This window comes from Pagrus pagrus, assembly GCF_965226575.1.
Source record: "Pagrus pagrus genome assembly, chromosome: 19".
Taxonomy (NCBI): Eukaryota; Metazoa; Chordata; class Actinopteri; order Spariformes; family Sparidae; genus Pagrus; species Pagrus pagrus.
The window spans coordinates 19,891,099-19,898,656 of NC_140203.1; positions in this window are offsets into that span (position 1 = coordinate 19,891,099).

Consider the following 7,558-nt stretch of genomic DNA (forward strand, 5'->3'; position numbering starts at 1 on the left):
AAACAGCGTCATGAAAATTTTGCTCGAGTTCAATATTTTCAACTCATGCCATTGTCAATTCCGATTAGACACAATATCGCGTCTTATCATTGACTTTGTATGTAATGTAGTCGTGTGAATAATTTACATCGCATTTGGTCTGAACACGACACAAGCTGTAGTTGCCCCAGTAAACACACCGACCAATTTGGCTGTTACAAATGCAGCGTCAGAAAAGGTGTTTCCATCTCCCAAATGATTTTTTTTTTTTTTTTTAAAAGACAAGACTCAAGTGAACCTTTTTGTTGTTTCAAATTTCGCCAGTTCCATCTCCTTTTCCAACATAACACTTCAAAATACACATGAAAATACTTTGATAGAAAGACAGCTACGATGTTGGACCAGACAAGAGAATTAACAGATGATATGGATATTGTGTTCCTGGTGGGGTGACAATTACAAGTGAAATTTTTAGCATAATTTAAGTAAATCTACAAATAAAGTGATAGAACATGGATTTCATTGCAGCACGCAAAGTAACTTTTTCATAATATTATCTACTGGCACCAGGGACAGGTCTTCAAGCTTCTGAATTCGTATCACTCTGTGGTCATTTTCCGTCACCTTGGTGTCACTTTGTGGTCATTTTCCATCACTTTCTCATAGTTTTGCGTCATTTGTAGGTCTTCTGCATCACTTTGTCATAATTTTCCAACTCTTTCCTAACTTTGTTGTTTGTAGAAATACATCATGGTTTGGTTTAAAATACCTGTTTTGGTCACCACGATCATGGATGGAGATGGTCTGAATTTTTGGGTTGCCACAAAAAATGGCCAGAAATGTCAGCAGGTCTCCTTAAAAAGCACCCGCTTTAGATGCAACAAAAACGGATGGAAATATCCCCAGGTGTCCTTAGAATGATCCACTATTGTGACTTGAACTGTGGTCGGCCATTTCGCAGCCTTGTTGACTGTAATAATGACACCATTGTCCTCTCCCCCTCCTGGTGTGAAAGGTGGCTAATAAGCATCCAATGTGAACGTTATATGCCACTTTTGCTACAAATGTCAACCTTGAACGTATCTGTGGTTTGCAGAAATGTTAACTGCTAAATTTGTATCCTGGTGACTGGGCTGACTTTACATCCAGAAATGTATACATTGGTTTTGATACTCACAAGCCGCTACCCATCACCGTCTTTCTCTGATTGAAGGAGCACCAGGGTTGGCCAATCAAATTCCAGTGGGGTGTGTGCCACCCCTGGCTCCCATTATGGCCCCGCCGCAGACTAGCTCACAGTCATTGCTGTCTTGATTTAGGTTGACACTTGCACAGAACAAGTTTGTACAGTGTGTGTACTTTCTCTGTGCTCTGAGACAACTGGGGGGAAGAGGCTCTGGCAGTAGAGTCGTGCATAATTATGTCTTGAATAAATTGTTGGGACAGCAGGTGGCAGGGGGCATCATGAGCTACAAATCTGACCCATGGTTTTACTTATGCAATACATTGAGTTTGAAGAACATTTGCATAACATCTTCAGGAGCTAGAATGGTACATTGTCACTTGGGCTGGCACAAGCCTCATAAGCTGACACCCACTGCCTCTGTGTAAATCCACCCCATATACCTCAGTACACAGTACGTTCAGATACATCACGGTGAAATAAGTAAACAGAAGGTCAAGAAGGTTGGTTTTAATAAAGGCAGGTTATGTAACAGACACATGGTGCCAGACATATGTCCGTATATGAACCGTATATACATACATACTCCAGCTGTCATGGAAACTGGTTTCATGCTGATGAGAAGCCAAGGAGTATTACAATTCTAGACTGCTGGTGGTGCACAGCAATTCAAACAAAGGGGGAAAGATGGTAGCAACACGATGCTTAGCTTATGTCGTGGGTTATACTGGAGGTGTGTAAAGTCAAATCAAGTCATTTGTCATGTGTGGTTCAGTTCAGGCTACTACAACACATGGGTTAAGACTTAAGTAGGGGAAAGATCTAAATATTTTAAAGTCCTGCCTCACTCTTCATCTCACTGTTGAAAGAAGAAATGCATGGTGGTGTTGTCAGCATGTGTTTAACATTTTGCGACTTTGCAGATATATTCATTAAAAAGTTTCATTATTGCTTACAAAAAAAGGTTATTTGTCATTTTTGGGAGAGAGGGTTACTCATAGACTTCCACAGCCTCGATAAGACGGTAAGAACAGAGAAGCACTTCAAGCGTGCCTTCCAAAACAAAAGATGAAGGGGATTTGGAAAGGAACACCTGGGGTGAACCCCTCTTACAGGGCACAACATAGACTGGATGGTAACACTCTATTTCAAGGGGTGTGCACTGGATTGACTTGACACCGTCATGACACCTGTCATAAACATGAAGGAGCCTTTGTGAATGTTTATGACTGTCATTTGGTCAATTATATAACATTTTGATGCAAAGTTGACATTGTTTCAGATGTCTTTGTCACGACAACTTGCCATGAAACAAGACAACGATATTTTTGTTTTGACAAATGTAGTTTTCTTGCCAGGTTTGGCTCCTGGCATCAGGGCGGATTCAGCTAATAGAAGCACTAGCTAACTAGCTAACGACAGCTAGCTATAGTTAGAAGCAGTGAGCAGGTAGCTGATTGTAGGAACAAGTAAAACTCCCTCAATAACCTTGGTACTTATTCCATGTCATGAAATTAGCCTTTTAACACTTCAAAGTCCAAACTGTACCACTGTAGTTGAGGTCAAGGAAAATATTCATGATAATGGTCTCATGACAGCCAATGCACGGATGCCATTTTAATGTAATGTTAACTCATAAAGCTAAATAGTTTCTTTGTTAATAAGGGCTGCCATGATGTTATGATCCAAGACAACATAACCTGTCAAAAACACAAGTGTCATTTCATTGTTATGCACATCCAATACAGTGAACTAAAATAAATAAAATGTTTACTCTGCATTGTGCTTATAATTCTAAGAATGTATTTGGCTGCTGGCCAAAATGTGAACATGCCAGAAAAAAAAAAGATGTGCAACAACTGGGTCAATTTGTTTTCTGCTGGCAAGAAATGTACAGTACCCTCACCACTCAATGGTGCACATCAATGCAGCAATTAAAAAGAGATCATCTTGGCAGATTAATTAATGTCAATTACCAGAACTTTGTTTGCATTATTTGAAAAACCCCCCCACTATTTTTACAACTTTTTCCTACAGTTGTTGCTACCATAAGGACACATGATCGATCAAAGGGATGTTCACCGATACCAAGAGTGTGTTATTTCAACAAAATACCAGGCTTCTGAAACTCACACTGCAGGCCAGAAATGCCCAGAGGCATCTGACCTGCCTGTGGTAAACTGCATTGATGTCTGCATTCACTGTTACGTCACAACCACAATTATATAACAACCCATACTGCGCATTGTAAAAAATACAATAAATACATTTTTTATCATTTCTTAAATCTACTCTGCATATTATTCTACTGATAAAAAAGATCAGTTGTGACAGCAGAGCAGAAAGACATAACTTTTGAGTACAAAGGGGCTCTGGCTAAATATGTTTCTTCTTTTTTTTTGACTGTGTCCTGTGATTCTCCTCCTGGGTTTCAACTTTCTTGCTCCTCCTGTGCACTGTCTCTCCCTGCATGTCCAGATTGTTCATTTGTGCAGCTCCCAGGCTGCCTGGTTTTGGCGAGGCCATGCTATCTGGTTCTTTGTCTTCCCCGTGGCTCTGTCTGCCTCCTCCAGGACTCCTGGTGCACTCTGTCTCTCAGGTGTCCTTTCCTCTTCCCCAAAACTTCTGCTTCTCCACTGTCAGAGCCACCTTTATTATGACTGACTCTCACTGTGTGTTTGTATGCGTTCCACATACTTATTTAGAGCAGGTTATGGGAATGTTTTCACACTAGATGCATGTTTAAATTTGCTTATGTCTTGAATGTGCTGTTGATGGACAGTATAAACCTTTTTTACAGCAGACTTTTTGACTCTTGCCCCACTGCCTATCTCACCAGCTGTACCTTATCAGCCCGTTAGTCTCTGCGCTTCTATATCAGTGTTCTTAATCCCGGTCCTTGATGCTCCCTTGCCCTGCATGTTTCTAATTCAAATGAAGGGGTCGTTATCAGGTTTAGGCAGACCTTGATAATGAGCTTATCATTTGAATCAGGTGTGTTGCAGCAGGGAGACATCGAAAACATGTAGGGCAGGTGTCACCCAGGACTAAATGGTTTCTACCAATGTGCTATTCATGTGGTCCCTACTTTTCAATTCCCAGGAACAGTTAATATATCCCAGGACTTGTTCACATTTGGTGTCAACTTGTGTCCTGAGTGATCCCATCACAAGTAGACAGCTCTGAGTGCAGGTGTGAAAAACCCTAAGAAGCATTGAGGACACATTTAAGATCTGATCATTCAAACCACATTCAGAGGACATCTTGAACAGATGTGACAACCATCTTTTAGCAGTATGTTCACATACATGTTTTCTTTCCAGTTAAGTGTCAGTTTGTGACACTGTTTAAAGTCAGTCCTGTCTGCTTCTGCGTCTGAAGTGCGTCTTACCTCCCAGCAGCTGTTTGAACCCACTGTTTCAACTGATTTCACCATTTACACCAAATTAATTAAAGAATATAACATATTGACAGTAAACATATCAAATTTTACAAATATATTAGACGGTAACTTGTATAGGCTACTTCTTTGTCGTCTGTGAAGAAAGTCACCAGACTCCTTTCAAAAAACGCTCAATTCTACAGCACATTCTTAAATATTTGGGCCTCCTTGTTAATTTGGCAAAGGTTCTACATGAAGATACAGTACGTCTTCCTTTGTGTAAAAGAAGTGTCTGTTTGCTCCAGTGATGTAGGTGAATATTTGCATATAGAGCGGGGGAAACCCTGTGGAGCACACATACCATACAATATGGTCAAATTGTCATTTGTTGTACTGCATATTTTGTCATGGACATTAGGCTGAGAACCACCATCTGCATTGTATCCCTTTAGAGTTATTCAGTGACCTTGGGGGTAAAAAGCCCTATTAGGAAAATTGGCTGTTCAAATTTCAATTGGTTGGGCTTCCTTCTCTCATCCCCTTATAGTGACAACCCCATTTATCAGCCTGAGAGCACAAAGAAGAAAGTGATTACATCATAAGCCAATGAAGATAACACGCAGACATTGATGGGCCTGATATTGAGAAGTGATTACTGCCAGCATTCGTTTTCACAGTCAGACCTGTGAAGGGTTTTTTCTGTTTTTTTTCCATCACTTCACTCAGCTCATGTCCCCTGCAGGTCCCTCACTTTAATTGGGAAAAAGGGAATAATCAATCAGAGACAGTCTTTGGTCTTTTCTTATATGAGCACAAATGCAGGTTGTGCCTCATGCAATACAGAATGTGTAGAATACGTGAAGGGATTACATGGGGATGATTATATTTAGTCTTTTTACAGCACAAAAGAGGAGAAAATATACCAAATTTAAAGCACTCTTGCATGTGTTCTTAAAACCTAAGAGGTGCTGTGATGACATTTGGACTTTATTCAGTGTTCTTTGGCAATCCTCGCACTTGAGTCCATGTTTGTGCTCCGGCCATAACAGGTTCTGTTTTTGGTTTCTGCTTGTTTGTCAGGAGGGCATCTAAAACTCAACCCCGGTCAGAATTTGGTAAAACTTTTGGGCATTTGAGCTTTAGAAAGCCCTTTCTGAACCGTGATGCACAGAAGCAACTTTTTGTTTTTGCTGTATTTTTTCAGTTTCCCCTGAAGTGTTTTCCAACACTTTTTTCAAGACAAATTCAGACTTTCAGGTTGAGATGACACTTGCACACAAGCAAAACAATATCTCATGTCAACTGTTGTTTTAATAGTTGGAACAACAAACTTGACATAATTTTAGAATTGTGTGCCATTTTGTCTAGCGGTGTAGTCACATGATAAATTAATGCAATCGGACACAAACTCAGAGATCATGATGCTGACTCACTTTGCAATTTGCATAAATCACCCCGGTACAAAGCCCTAATGCTTCTGTTTAGCATTTAGGTATTCTACACGAATCAGATCTGGATTGTGCAGCCTTTGTGGAGAGCACTCTAAATGTATTGTCACACTTCCCATGCCTGTGAAGCGTCACGAAACAAACAAAAAAAAAAAAATGGAGAAACGAACGAAAATTGTTTATCTTGTGCAGGTAAAGGTAGCATAGGTGCTGTGGAAATTATCCATCATTCTTAGACGTCTGTTTATATTTCCAGGAATGACTCATCTCTGTTTTCTGAAGTGTTGCCTTCGGGATTTGTCATCTGAAATAAATGCCTGTCCCGTTTGAAATTGCACCATTTCATTTTCGCTCAAGACAAAAGAAATCTACATATTTAAGTTGCTTTTGATAACTTTGTTGCATTTTTTTGTTTTCCAAACGGAGAGCACCTGTCCGAGGTGAAAGTATAAGTCACTGTGAAAAATAATGTTTGCACGTTTAATCTATGATGCCCAACCACAAAAGCAGGACGGAACAGCTGTGCCTGTTACTCTATTAATTCCAGAGATTGCTTGTGCAAACGGTGTGAAGAAATATGTTGAAAAGGCTATTACAGCAGTGTTTTCCAAACTTATCAAAATGACAGGAAATGATTGAATATTAGCCCATTCAAGTGAGTCTCTTTGTTCAGCCGTGTGCACTGGTGTACAGCTTTGTCTGACTTATTAGCTTTTTAATACTGTGCATAAATCCATTTACAAAGTCTGGGCATGTATGGTGTGTGTGGTTGTGTGTGTATGTGTGTACAGTATGTGTGATTGAGCATTTCCAGCCCCCCTGAGTGTGAGGTGATGGAGCATAAAAGATCAAAGGTTACAGCAAAATATTACACCTGACGACGGGAGAAAAGATGGAACAGAAAATCCAGGCTTGTATCTTGGGAACTGCGTTCATATTAAACAATTCTGCAGGTCACATTCAACGCCACTGCAGGAAGCACCGTGCCCTTTAGGTGGAGAAGCACACAGTGAAAGTGTAGCGGTACGTGAGGTGTAGCTCGTTTGACTATTTTTGCAAGAGACTGGAGTTATCATTCCCTCACAGACCTGAACGATCTCCCCCTAATGCAATTCAAATGATTTAATTAAAGGTATAATATGGAGAATGAGCAGAACACCGCCATCTAGTGTCTCGAGGTCGTAGTCGCAACAACAAAAAATAATTCCAGCAGTCGGGTTGCCAGGTTCGTGATTGGTGAAACGCAGTCATGTGACAGAGCCTGTGTTGGAAGTGTCTCCATCAAAACATAAACAAATGGAGTAAATGTAGCTCGTTACTACCCACCTCTGCAGCCAGAACAGAGCAACATTCATTTACAAGTTTAATACGCGGATCGGACCGGGTCGGGTCTTTACTCTGACACCAATGAAGCAGCTTGGAAACTGTTTAAACGGGCGATCGTGGGATGCAATGAAGGAGTTTAACGGCTTCAAAACGCACGCCGAAATGGCTACGTTTCTCCTCGACCGGTAAGCTAACTTTAATGTTTACTTAGCTGTAACGGCTAACGCTAACGGTAACTGT